Source organism: Mirounga angustirostris, unplaced genomic scaffold (assembly GCF_029215605.1).
Source record: "Mirounga angustirostris isolate CCGP_5_RB_7025 unplaced genomic scaffold, mMirAng1.0.hap1 SCAF_2, whole genome shotgun sequence".
Lineage (NCBI taxonomy): Eukaryota > Metazoa > Chordata > Mammalia > Carnivora > Phocidae > Mirounga > Mirounga angustirostris.
The window spans coordinates 40581684-40595460 of record NW_026991710.1 but is presented as its reverse complement, the minus strand read 5'-3'; the positions used below and the strand labels follow the sequence as shown (position 1 = coordinate 40595460).

General features: G+C 37.6%; 1 protein-coding gene across 8 annotated transcripts in view; it reads left to right on the top strand.

Annotated features, from left to right (window-relative positions):
• FRYL (FRY like transcription coactivator) overlaps positions 1-13777 on the top strand; it is a 259892-nt gene that overhangs the window by 66046 nt on the left and 180069 nt on the right. For 7 of the 8 annotated variants that reach the window (XM_064584461.1, XM_064584460.1, XM_064584458.1 and 4 more), the window contains exon 3: positions 132-263. The exons of the other annotated variant lie outside the window; for it this stretch is intronic. The gene's annotated coding sequence lies outside the window, so the exon portion shown is untranslated. The remainder of the gene's footprint in view (positions 1-131; positions 264-13777) is intronic. 8 annotated transcript variants of the gene reach the window in all.

The window sequence follows — 13777 nt, the reverse complement described above, 5'->3', positions numbered from 1 at the left end:
GAAAGAAGATAACTGGCAGCACCAGGTGACTCTGCTATATAATCTATTCAGAAGTAAAGATGGGTATGAGCAATACAAAAGTACTTAGAAACCTATCTTATGTGTAAATCTTGTATTTTGTTTTCCTTTAGAGCCGAAGCCATTTATTTGAATCTTGGAAGATTAACACCTAAATGCTTAACTCTCAAAACTGCTCAAGAGTCCCACAGTCAGGATTAGATGATTCAAGTTACCACCAAGAAATTACTGTCTTGAATTCTCTGGTAAGATTATAATAAATATTCTAAAGGCTGAATGGTGACTATGCATTCTAAAAAGATTTTTAAATGCTATATGTGAGTGACTAACTTCTATTATAATTTTTTAATCCTGACTACTGTACCGGGAGTTGGAAGTTGTGATAATCAACCAAATATCTTAGAAATATCAACAAGCAACAAGGCTTTATGACCTGTACCCTTCATAGATTCAGCTAGTAATGGGTACAGTCTTGTCACTGGAATGCCATACTTTCAACCCTTGCTCTGTGTCTCAGGGTGGGTCCTTCCGAAGCTGATGCTGAGAAAGTTTGGCTTCCAGGATGTTCGTTAGGTATCAACACCTGTCAAGAGAGGAGGTGAGGAAGCAGATTAGGCAGAGGAAATCAAACTGCAGTTCAGGCTTAACAAAGCCTTGGCCAAGCCTACCGGAAGAACTGTAGTTGTGAGAGTTTCTTTCCCTTCATAAATAAATAGTAACCTCCTTGGGAACAGAGACATATTTTCAGTGCCCTTGCACGTTGCACAGGCCAGCATAGAAGCTGCTCAGCAAACATTTGTGGAATGAAAGAAATTGAGAAAAATCTTGTGGCTTCTTCTGTAACACCTAATCCTTGCCTTTACTTTCCCCAGTTGAAAGTGCAGTTGAGAACAGTAAGGTTAGTAGAGACACAGGTGGTTATCTTGTATGTCATGAACAAACATGAAGGTAACTTGCCCTCCATAATCAGCCTGTGTTGTAAACTACTGTTTCTGAGCTCCATAAGATAAGGGGGACCTGCAGCGGGACCCCAAGAGAACCACAAACCAAAGTTATAAAGAATATGTGATCCTATCTATGGGGGAGGGGGAAGACCCTGGAAGACATAGCAATAGCTTCTCAGCTCTTAAGATGTTCTAACCAGTTGCTTTTTTCTGTGTGTGGGGAATAGGCTGTTCAGGTAAGAGTTTTTATCCTTTTATGTTCAAGGGTTAAGAGAACATCCACTTCTTAGGAGCTTTTTTTAAAAAGTCAACATTGTTTTCTAGGAAGTATGGTCCTGCCTTGGGGTAAGAAATTTAAGTCTTTCATTTGATTTTCTTGTTTTTCCTTCATTTTTACTGCAGGATTCCCTGAGACAGGATATGCATTAATAAATCCTCTAAATTTTCCCTGAACCTTAATAATATATTACTGCTTTACGTGTAGAGGACCTTCAATTAATCTTTTAAATGAATGGAATAAAAAATAATTGACTTCACAATTAATGTGGTAGAAGAATAAGGATTAAACACTTAGCAATTCAGAACCAGAACTTTGCTTGTTTTTACATTACAATTTTTCTTTTAAGATTTTATTTATCAGAGAGAGAGAGTGCGTGCGAGAGCGCGCGCGCGCATGAGCCTGGGGAATGGCAGAGGGAGAGGGAAAAGGAGACTCCCCGCTGGGCAGGGATGCAGGGCTTCATCCCAGGACCCTGGGATCATGACCTGAGCCAAAGGCAGACGCTTAACTACCTAAGCCACTTAGGCGCCCCTATGCATTACGATTTTTCCTGGTATCTATATAGACTCTTCTATGCTTCATTTTTTAAAATATGTAAATTATTTTCTTCATGTTGAGTATTAGAAGAATGAGAGTGTGCTTGTGTTTCACTGAGTCAGATTTGTTTTTTTATTATTAAAATGTATATCCTTCAAAGTGATAAATTGGATTACGTAGGGAGTTTACTCCTTAGCTGATCCTTCTGTTTATTTCCTTCTTGCTCACTTTGTACTCCCACCAGAGGGCAGGCAAAGGAAAGGAGAAAAGAAGATACTAATTTCAGTTCTCAAAATCTTAATTTAGGCACCTTTCGCTGACATATTTTGTCATACTTCTGGACTACATTAAGGCAGTAGGATCAGCTACTTTTGCTATTTGAAAATATTTAGTAGAATGCTCAGTTATTTGGAATTAAATTCTGTAAGGTTGATTACTGGGTTTATAGAACTAAATATTTATACTTTAAATTCTTCAATTTTATCTTCTTTAGATCCATATATTTTTAAATTATCAATCTTTTTTGGGGGGGGTAATTCACGCTAAAGTTTTCATTGCTACTATTGATAATTACCATTGATTGTAATGAGTTTTGTTGTGTGTTTAGAAGTACATTGGAATATTCACAATACAGTATAAAGTTTTAAATTACTGTTTTTAATGTCCCACAAAACTTGATGTTTCTGAGGTCTCAGTGAATTTTCAGAATGATAAGAATTATCTTTTGAATACAAGTTACTGTTTTGCATTTCAGTTGTAAGTTTCATTAAAAGTAAGACACGCCCCAAAGGAAAGTAAATTTGTCTTAACATGATCACAGCTTAGATTTTCAAAGTCTAAATGTTAAACCAAGTGGATGCTAAACATTTTATCGTCTCCATATTGCTGTTAACACCCACTGTACATGTACGTGTACATCTGCGTATGAACGAAGTGCGGTTTCATGGGCTAGAGCTGTTTGGTTTGTTATCAGTGTGAACAGCAAATGTCTTAAAAATCAGCTTCAGAACAGCTGACAGTTGACCTGCTGGCGTTTAGCACCACCTCTGTTCACATGACATTTCCTTGCTGTTTTACACGAATAGTGCACCTTACCTTCTCATCAGGAAGTGGGTGCAAGCACCTTTCCATGCGCTTGTGGGTCTAGTAATGCAGAAGAACCTTACAATGGACTTTTTAAAGAGAGTCATTCCTCCCATTCTTTCGGGAGATGTGGTTTTGGATACCAGAGATAGTTTTCGGGAAGCCTCCCCAAGATTACTTAAGATGAGACGTCTTAGTGTGCTTTCCTCAGAGAAGATTGTAGATGAGAAAGATGGAATCCATGTCTGCCACAGTAAATATGACAGACACCCACATCAACAACTAGGTAAAGTAAAGATGTATGATTTTCAATTCTTTAAAATATTTTAGGAAAGTAAAATCATTTTTACAAGTATGGTCTAGTGAGCATATATCTTTATTTTGAAAATCAAGTTTAAACATTAAAAATGTTCAATATAGTAGATAAATATTTGATCTAAAATTTTTTAGTGTCAAAATTGTTTTGAGTTTAGATGAAGAAATATTGATGCTATAAATCAAGATTAAAGCCATTAATAAAAGAAAAAGTTTGGCGATCTTTGGAAAATATTTTGATGAATAAGTGTTATACTTACTGAAAAAATGCTATTGGTACAATCTGTGGCACCCCTTTGCATTACGATTTTTCCTGGTATCTATATAGACTCTTTCATGCTTCATCTTTTAAAATATGTAAATTATTTTCTTCATGTTGAGTATTAGAAGAATGAAGATGTGCTTGGGCCAATGCTATTGGTACATATGGGATAAATGAAAATTAAGATACGAATTTTATCTATCACTATAGAAGCCACTTGAATTTTGTTTAAAAAATATATCCCAGGGCGCCTGGGTGGCTCAGTTGGTTAAGCGACTGCCTTCAGCTCAGGTCATGATCCCAGGGTCCTGGGATCGAGTCCCGCATCGGGCTCCCTGCTCGGTGGGAAGCCTGCTTCTCCCTCTCCCACTCCCCCTGCTTGTGTTCCCTCTCTCGCTGTGTCTCTCTCTGTCAAATAAATAAAAATCTTAAAAAAAAATATATATCCCATTCTTTTGTTCTGAAGATAGTCAATATTTGGGGTAAAATGTCAAAGTCACATCTTGAATATAATTATTATCTTGTGTCCTAGTGTCTTTGTTTCCCATAGTCCTGCAAAATTGAATTTAATACCTTTTAAAGTCTGAGAGGAAGATAGTTATTATGTATTAGGAGAAAAATCAGTTTTGCATATAGTAATTAGCAAATATTAAAAGACAGGAAAATCCTTTAGGAAGAAGAGGGAAAAATGTAAGTTTTTACATTTTTGACTAAAACACTTTAAAATGTTAAAATGTTCTGTATGAGCCTTTTTTTTTTTTTTAAAGATTTTTTATTTATTTATTTGACAGAGAGATAGAGAGCACAAGTAGGCAGAGAGGCAGGCAGAGGGAGAGGGAGAAGCAGGCTCTCTGCTGAACAGGGAGCCCGATGTGGGGCTCGATCCCAGGACCCTGGGATCATGACTTGAGCCGAAGGCAGCGGTTTAACCAACTGAGCCACCCAGGCGCCCCATCTGTATGAGCTTTTTAATCTTAGGGAATAAATACAGGCTCATATAAATTAATATTTAGTAGAAAGAAGAGAGTTTCTGTAAACCCCATACAAATGTGATATATATTTTTATAGCTGTTTTCTATGCATATTTTAATAGGCACATACACATTTTTATTTGTAGAATTTAATAATGAGATTTACTATCCAAACTGTTCTGATACTTGCTTTTTCATTTAATATATCCTAAACATCTTTCTGTCTCACTTAAAATGCTCTCCATTGTGTGGATATAATAATTTATTCAGTGTCTTATTGATGAACATTTAGAATGATTTTAATTTTTAGTTATTAAAAATAATTATGTAATAAATATCCCTTGGTATATCCCTTTATACTTTTGTATGATTACTTCTCAGTATAAATTTCTATGTGCATTTTAAATTTTGATAAACAATGCCAAACAACCTTTCAAAAATTTCTCAATTTAAGCTCCCCAGGGCAGGGGGTGTCCCTGTTTTTTTGTATTCTTCCTAACACTTTTTCTTGTCAGCTTAAAAAATAAGGTCATGTTTATGAGAAACCATATATTTTGTTTTAAAAATATCAATTATGTAAAAGAAAGGAGAAGGAGCTTTTAAGTTTTAAGAAGAAATATATGTTGTCATTTCCAATGTACTGGTGAGAAGTCATTTTTCATGCTCTTCACTTACTTGGGTGGATGACGTAGAGGTGAGGCTGCTGATGGATTAGTGTGTCTTAAATTAAAATCTGTAAGTTGTTCAGCCCTTAGTTTTTTGTTCAGCAGTGTATGTGTATGTGAAACATATTAATATATTTATATGTGCAGTTATTTAAGTTATTAAAAATTTACCTTTCCTTTAACTTTCACTCTTGAATCATTTGGTTTTCTTTACTGTGCCATGAACAGTATGGTTAGACTTGATGCTTAAATGTAATATGCTATGCCCATCAGTTTAATAGGACTCTTTTTTTAAATTTAAAGACTATCTTACACCTTTTTGAACATAGCACACATATTATAAAGGGTGATAGATAATTAGGGGCATATAGGCGGCTCAGTTGGTTAAACGTCTGACTCTTGATTTCTGCTTGGTCGTGATCTCAGGGTCCTGAGATCAAGCCCTCCATCGGGCTCTGCACTGAGTGTGGAGCTTGCTTGAGATTCTCTCTTCCTCTCCTTCTGCCCCTCCCCCCACTGGTGTGCTCTCTCTCTCAAAAAAAGTGTAACAATCAGATTTGTAATTTGTTAATTTGCAAATAAACACTCAAGTTAATGATTAAGAATTTCCTATAGTATCTTTCTTTTTACCAATCACGGTCAAAGCAAAGCAGAATCATGGAGTACTGAAGAATCTGTTGTCTGAAATTTCAGAGGCCTCAAGTTTTTTGCAGAATAACTCTTGCCTGGTTTTTCTCTTCAGGAATAAAATTCAGCTTTGTGGTGGAGTGACTTAAAATTAATTGACAGGACTTCTTAGGCAATTTCTGTACAGAGAGTCGGTCTTAAAATGTTTGGTTCTTAAATTTAAATTTACTGATCAAATTCCTTCTTCTTGAATCTCAAGATTTGATACTAAATTTATATCGTACAAAGGAATAAGACACACATGATTCACAGCAATGTGCAAATAGGTTGCTTCGAACTCAGCTTGAATGAATTTTACTTCCTGTTTACTGGTGGTTCTGGGATAGAGATAATGCAGTACTTTCACCAGAAGTCATGCAAATGACTGGGTACAGTTCTTCTAAGGGGTGTTACAGTTTTGTTCATGCAATGAAAGAAATGAAGACTATGAAGAGATTTCATATCACTAATGCAAAGAAGGAACTATTCTTTTAGAGAGAGACTAGGGTGACCTCTCATAGCTTTGTACTTGGATCTGTTGCCAACTTATTTACTTGTTAATTCAAAATGGGAGGTGTGATTTCTAGGGGATGTTAGACAAGATTGTAAAATGGGTAGATAACTATACTTTTGTGAGAGAATCAATTGAGAATAAGCTAGTCTGCAATATATAGAAATTTACCTGCTACTACTTATAACTCCAGAAGTTTTTATGGATGCATAGGGTTTCCTTAACAAAAATATGCATAGAATTTTGAGGTATTTGCAGGGTTGATATTTTGAACATTTTTCTTTGCTTTTGATCAATTTTTTCATTTTTCCACTAAATATTAAGTTAACCTAATGTTTTAAGAATTTTGTAGAAATTCTCAACTCACTGGATTTACCGGAGATCCTTTGTTTCTCTGTAGAATATCTTAACAAATGCCGGTGGTACACTGTGCACTGTCCAAAGCCTTTCCCATCATTTTTGCACCCAACAGGTTAAATTGTGTGGGCTTACCAAGAGTTGGCTGTGTTTTAAGCCAAACCTGTTTATGCCAGTTATGCTTGTAATTGTGATCATGTAACTTAATTAGGTATTACATAATTCAGTGAAGTATGAAACTGAAAAGAAGGGGTTGTTTTGGTGTAAACAAGGTTGACTGCTTTGGTCAGACTCCATAAAAGTGAATTCCTAAAAAAAAAAGGGGGGGGGAGCGTTTGAATTACATGTAGATCGGAGAAGTGTGTAAGATCAGAAGGGTTTTTTCCTCAGATACCTTCAACTTCCCTTTCCACTTTGAAGAAATTGAAACTGGGAATCATAGACAATGTAGATAGGTTGGACTTTAGGCAAGGCAGACAATGCTGTGATCAGCAAATTCACCTTAGGGACTTGGCACTATATCAGAATGCTAGGGAATAAATCATGGATTTTATATTTTAAGTTAAAACCTTTAGTGGACCTATTGATCATTGTTTCCCCTGATTCCATCTTTAATGGAGCTTTTTGATTAGATGATTAGCTAACCGTTGTAATTTATAGTAAAGGAACTCTGCTGTATGTAGTTGTGTAATGTTGCAGTTTTGTTAAAGAAGTAAATTGTTTATTTTCTGTCCCAACTTCCTTAATGAAAAAAAGGAATCAAGATGTTCATGGTATGTAATCTTATTCCTAACATGCTTAACTATCCATATATTTTTGGTGAAGAGTCCTAATCATGTGGTCAGAGATTGATTTCACTGATAAATATTGGTAGAATTGGCATAAATGATATCTATCTTCAGGCATAAAAGTTGGTGGGGAGAAAATGCCCTTCACTGATTCAGAATATACTCCCATGTTGTCCAGTCACTGAAGAACAGTGACTATTAGGCATAGCCATGAATCAGATCCTAAGAATCAGGCAGTGTGTTTTCATAGGCTTCTATTGTGACAGCTGCAACGTCCTTGCATCTCCAAGATTGGGTTATTTTTATTCTGATGGAATCAACCTTAATTTTCTCTTTGGAGTCAAGAATAAGTGTAAATACGTTACAAGATTGACTTTATAATTGCCAGGAACAGAGATGATTGAACAGAACTGAGTATATATCAACATTAAGGATGGAAGAAACTTTTGAGCACTTCTGTATTCTGGGCACTGTTTTCTTGTTTTACCAATAACTTAATTTTGTCTACTTATTTAGTGCATACCCCAGATAGAAAGTAAGTTGAGCATAGACTCTGCCTACTGATGTGTTCCAGGACCTGAAACATAATAGTTGCTCAGTGAGGGACTGGTTGAAGGAGCAAATGTTCTCTAAGTCCTCCTGCAAACCTTGTGAGATATAGGTTGTTGTACGAAGTTTTAAAACTTCAGAGGGGCTTAAGCGAATTATTTGAGGTCTTTTAGCTCCTAAGTGATAGCCGTGGCTTTAAAGTCAGGCACTTGTTCCTTGTACTCCATCTTGCTGCAGTGTCTGAGATTTTCAAATCTTTATGTATGAAATATATTTTTTAAAGAGTAGGGCATCTATCAAGTTTAATTGTGCCACTAAAGTACATACCCTTTTTTGGGGGGGCCGGTGATTTCATTTTAATTAAGAGCTATATTTCAATAGGAAGAAACTTTAGTTCCAAAATAAAGCATTACTCTTTGAGACCCTGTGTTTGGCTTTAATGAGCAGTTGATAATTATTTTTATAACACTCTGGTTACATAAGCTGATGAAGTGAATAGCCGTTTCATGTGAGTTTTACAAAAACCATTAAGAGGCACACATTGGGATGCCATTCCATTTTATTACAAAGTGTTAATGACTCCATGGGATCATAAACATTTAAATAGTATACTGGTATACTTCTCTTGAGGTATTTGGCACAGCTCACTAGCAGGGACAAAGCAGAATGTAGCACTTAGTATAAAATTCCAAATACCTCTTGGTTGAGTTTTATTTATTTTTTAATTTATTTTAATTTTTTTAAGATTTTATTTGTCAGAGCGAGCACAAGTTGGGGAGGGGGGAGCGGCAGGCAGAGGAGCAGGCAGGCTCCCCGCTGAGCAGGGAGCCGGACTCGATCCCAGGACCCTGGGATCATGACCTGAGCCGAAGGCAGATGCTTAACTGACTGAGCCACCCAGGCGTCCCTCTTGGTTGAGTTTTGAAGACTGCTATCTGTATTTGACTAGTAAAGAAAAGGGGGTGCTGTTACTGACTGGATTTCCTTAATAAGTGATTTTTCCAGTTTTGTTTTTTGCAAAACTCTTGCTCTCCATGGTCAGATTTTATATCTTCAGAATAGCTCATTTTTGTTTGATACGCCCTGTATTGGGTAGCAGAGTAGCGTGGCAGGCCAGTTTAGAAAGGAATGAGATGGGTAAAGAGTGATTGAAGTCTTCTTCAGAGACTGGACTATTAATAGAGAGTTTAGAGGAGGTCGTGGGAGAACACAGAGATGAGGTTTTCTTCTGACACTTCTGCTGGTAGAGAACAGACCTAAGGAGATGGGAGAATTGTATGGAACTCAAATGTGATAAAAAGGATGGTGGGAAAGGCAATGTGTGGGAAGAACCTGAGCTCCAAAGAATAATCCGTCTGCTATGGAATTTCTGGCCTGACCCAAATGATACTTTGTGTAAATATAATATGTGAAGGAGTTCAGGAATTTTTCTTGCTCATACAAGTGGGATTTGGAAGCATTGGGCTTTCATAGTGCCATGAAATCCAGCAGCGTCCCCGCCTTGAGAGAGCCTCTGGAGCACTTCTCAGGCTGCAGTCATCGGAGGATGTAGAAGCCTTGTTGGGTGTTCTAGTCACGCCTTCTCTGCATCTGTGAGAATTCTCGTGATCGAGCTATCGGGAAGACCCCCAGCAGCAACAGGAAAGAGGCAGTGGAGGACCGTGAAAGGAGCCGAGTGGGCTTTGATCCAGACGGAGCTGAGCTGAGCTCGCGTGGTGACTGTGTCCTTGAACGGGTTACTTCATCTCTCTCGGCCAGTTAACCTCACCTCTCCATTTGAATGATAGCTTCTTTTGTAGCATTGTTTTTGGGATTATTAAAAAAAAAAAATGGCAGCAGAATTGACACGTAGTTTAATACACGGTGGCTTTCATTATTTACGAGAAGTTTTGGAGTTTTGACTTGGAGGTAGATGAATCATGTCTAACGAGAATTTATCCTTGGATCATTGCATCCTAGAAAATAGTCTAGGAATTTGGATCTAGGTCTTTTATTGTGCCTAATTCCAAAAACTTGTGATTTATAGAGGCGTGACAGGTCACAGGAGCTGGGGCTGAGGCACTTTTTCCTGTGCTCCCTTCTTGGTCCGCAATGTGTGTGCTCCTCTGGATAACCACCGCCAAATGATTGGAGGATGCAGATACAGAGGTTTTTGGAAGTTAGTGCAGCAACGTGACCTTGTACTTCCTTGTGGTTAGTTTTTTGTTGTTGTTGTTTTGTTTTTAATTATTTATTTTTTAAGATTTTATTTATTTGGCAGAGAGAGACACAGCGAGAGAGGGAACAGAAGCAGGGGGAGTGGGGGAGGGAGAAGCAGGCTTCCCGCTGAGCAGGGAGCGGATGTGGGGCTCAATCCCAGGGCCCTGGGATCATGACCTGAGCCGAAGGCAGATGCTTAACCGACTGAGCCACCCAGGTGTCCCTCTCTTGGTTGTTTTTAAAGTTAGTCTAACACTTCATAAGAAAGATCATTGTAGACTGTCTCCTTACGTGGATGTTTGTTTTTTTTTTTTTATTGGCACAGTTAAGTATGGCTTGAGTTGGGGTCAGGGTTTTACTTCCTTGGCCTTTAGAAAGGATTTGCAAGAAACTTAGTTGAAGTAAAGATGCATCTGTCTCCCTTTTTAAGGGGGCCTGGAATAGTCTCCCCCCCCCTCCCCATTTACTGTGCTATTTCCTAATCACAGAACTGGTACTCCCCCACTGTGTACTGGTTGTGTTTGATACTAGTTGTTAAAATATTACAATTCTTCCTCTCAATTGAAGGTATTACATCTAGGATAAAATAGTTGAAATGATGTAGGTAAGAAAAATATATAACTAAATAAATATTAGGCAAAATATACTGAAATAGTAAAGGCACAAAAAGGTGAATAAGAGGATAAATAATCTCTATATCGGAAGATATTAAGGAAACAATGAAGACGAGGTTAAAAACAAGCATAGTAAAAATAGGTACAGATGACTAAAGCTGAATGTAAGTTTAAAATGTAACTAAAGGAATACACTGGAAAAGTTAAACAAAAAATAAAGTGTGCTATAAAAGGAGTTCGGGAAGCAGCGTATGGGCCAAAGGTTAACTCCACCCACGTATAAGCAGGAGCCTTTGGATTGAGACAACCGTGGACTCAGCTTCCAGTCCTGGCCATGTCCCGGATCTGCAGCTCTGTGGGGGCCACCGAGGTCTCTGCGTGGCTATCCTTGGGTTTAAATCTTTTCCCTCACCCTCAGCCTCAGTTAATTACTCTTTGTGTCAGGACTCAGGCTCGTTGTCCACTAGCTTCTGTTATTCCATTTAATGTAAAAGTATTGTTTCTTTTTACCAGATGGTGAGTTCTTTGTGAACAGAGTTGATCTTACCTATGTGGGGAGTCCCCAGAGCTTAGCCCCATGGCAGGTACTTAGGAAGCAGTTAGTAGATGTTGGTTGGATTTTAGAGTCCTCTCGCCTTTGGTTCTTGTCCTCCATGTCCCAGAGCAAGTCTTTACTTGTTCCTGAGAGCTGTTGTCAGTTGCCATATTTAGCCTACCAGGTTTTCCTTCAATACCATCTAGTACAGTGTTCAGTAGGCCGTGGCTCCTGAGGCAAAACTAACCTTCCAGTAGCTTCAAAATGAAAACAGACCAACCAGAAACCCCAAACAAAATCCTCAAATCGTGCAGACAGTGATCTAGAACATAGGTCGGCAAACCTTTTCTGTAAAGGGCCAGATAGTAAATTATTTTAGGTTTTGCAGGCTGCACATCTCTGCCCCAGCTACTTAGCTCTGACTTCCTAGAGCCGAAGGGGCCCAGACGATACGCAGATGAATGTGCGCGGCTGTGTTCCCGTAAAACTCTACTTACAAAAATAGGCTATGAACCAGATCTGGCCTGTGGGCCGAAGTGTTCAAACCCCTAAACTAGAATATGGAAAAGAATATTGCTAACATCAGAGGGCTCCATGTGAGTAACTTACCTGGGAAGCAGAGAACGGAAGGCATCTAACGTTACACTTACTTGTATTTTCTACAGCCCTCTGAATAGTGTTTTATCCATAGTAGGTGTTCAGTAAATATTTGTTGATTCAATTCAGGATCCAGCTGTGTCACTTGTGCCCGCTGGGCTTCAGTTGTCTTATCTAAAATTTAATGGATTATGTTACGTGATCTTTAAAGTCGCTCCAGTTTAAAAAAAAATCTGTGACTCACCGACTGTTTGTGGAAGACCAGATGGTTTGTTCTTTAAAGATAACAATTGTTGGCTTTATTACATTTCCCGTATGGCCTTAGTGTCCTGCTGAGTTCTGGAATGGTCGCTTTTATCAATCGTTTTGTTTATGGTCTTTCCACATTAGAACTCACTCTCCTTCCTTTAGGCTCTATACCTTCCACCCATCTCTCACTCCATCTAACTATGTATGTGGATAGAATACACACTTTGTCTGTTTTAATCATTAAATTTAATAAACCTAATCATTTTTTATTATTTAAAAGAATAAATTAGCTATAAAGGTAAGTCGATAATCTCAGGTGATTCTCCATAGAAAGATGGCAGTTAAGATGAAGATCAGTCTTGTGGCTTAGAATTATATTTTTCTAAATTCTATATCAGCAAAGTGAACATTCCATCATTTGATTTATTCATTTAAATTGTTAAAGATAACCCAAAATAACTTAATTATTACAGATGTAAATTATAGTCATCTTAACTAAATCCTAAAATCTTCTTTTTCTTAAATTTTTGATAGCTTTTTCTGTTTCTAAAGAATGATTTAAGACTAGGTAAGCCGTGTGATGATCTCTTATACTATTCTCAAGAAGCATAAGCCCCGTATAGATTTCTAGTCTACTTGATAAAGAAACTTTAAAAAAAAAACAAACTCTGGAACATTCTTTGTAAGAAATACAGAAAATTTATTTTTTAGGCCTCTGAATTTTCCTACTCTCTCTCTTTTTTTTTTTTTTTTTTTTAAAGTAGGCTCCACACCCAGCATGGAGCCCAGTGTGGGGCTTGAACTTAACAACCCTGAGATCAAGACCTGAGCTTAGATCAAGAGTTGGATGCTTAACCTACTGAGCCACCCAGGCGCCCCTTCCAATCTCTATTTTTAAATGAGTATACTTGTGTGCTAAAAATGGCATAAGCAAGATAATAGTATATTTAAAAATAAAAATATTAGTATATTTTAAAGTAGCTCTTCTTAAACTTTAATGTGCTTGAGAATGACCTAGGGAACTTATAAAAATGTGGGTTCTGATTTACTGGGTTTAGAGTTGGGCTTTAAAGAAGATTATGAAGGCAGGTTTTTCCAAATTCCTTTTAATGCAGTATATGTTAAGGTGACCCATGCATAAATGTTTTTCTGTGTTTTAGGCTTGCCCATTTAAATCTACTGGACAATCTCTTCATCTTTTCTTCCCACCCCCACTGGTATTCTGCTTGCTAAGTGTGGGTTTTTTGTCTGTCCATTTGGTTCCCTGTGCAGTTTATTGACACCTTCTTTCCTCTTCTGGTTTCGACCCTTCTACTTGATGGCAGCCTTTCTGACTCACCCCTTTGTTAATGATAAAAATTTGTAGTTGACTGAAAACTTACATGCAGTGTAGGAAAAATCCAGAAAGGCGAGTGTTGGCAGGAAATAGTGAGCCTTTACTTGGTAATGGGTACTTCATGGATACAGTGACCATAGGTCTCCGTAGACCCTGGACAGTTGTGGTTTAGACTCTGTTCTGGCATGTCATTGATAGGACCTACTTTTGTGCTCAAAAAAGTCTGGCTTTGCTCATTTTGTGTTCACCCTATTCATAGCTTATAGAATTTTATCCTTTGCCAGTAGGATTGACCTATTAT